We start from the raw sequence: 415 nt of genomic DNA on the forward strand, positions 1-415 counted from the left end.
ATAAATATATAAAGTAAATTGTTATGTAACTATTATTGTTTCCTGTATGTTCTAATTTTGTTTATGATGTAATTAAAAGAAATAAGCTGTGAAGACTTTTCATTTTGCTGCAGAAATAGCCTGACTTGGAGCTGTGATTTAACTTCCCTGAAACCTAGAACTGCAAAGGCTTCTGAGGCCGAATGAAGGGGCTTCTTTTTGGCATCCTTATATTTTTTTAATATCCTTTAATAACCTTTATTTGTTTATTATTTAATAGCCTTTATTTAATACCTTTTTAGTAGCCTTCATTTAATACCCCAAACTCTACTTCTCCAAGAAAAACAGAAGACAACATAATCAGAGTTTCTAAAACTTTTTATCTTAATTCGAAAATAACAATTCAACCTGAGTCCCTTACCTGTGCAGAGCATCA

Source organism: Pteropus alecto, unplaced genomic scaffold (genome assembly GCF_000325575.1).
Source record: "Pteropus alecto unplaced genomic scaffold, ASM32557v1 scaffold98, whole genome shotgun sequence".
Lineage (NCBI taxonomy): Eukaryota > Metazoa > Chordata > Mammalia > Chiroptera > Pteropodidae > Pteropus > Pteropus alecto.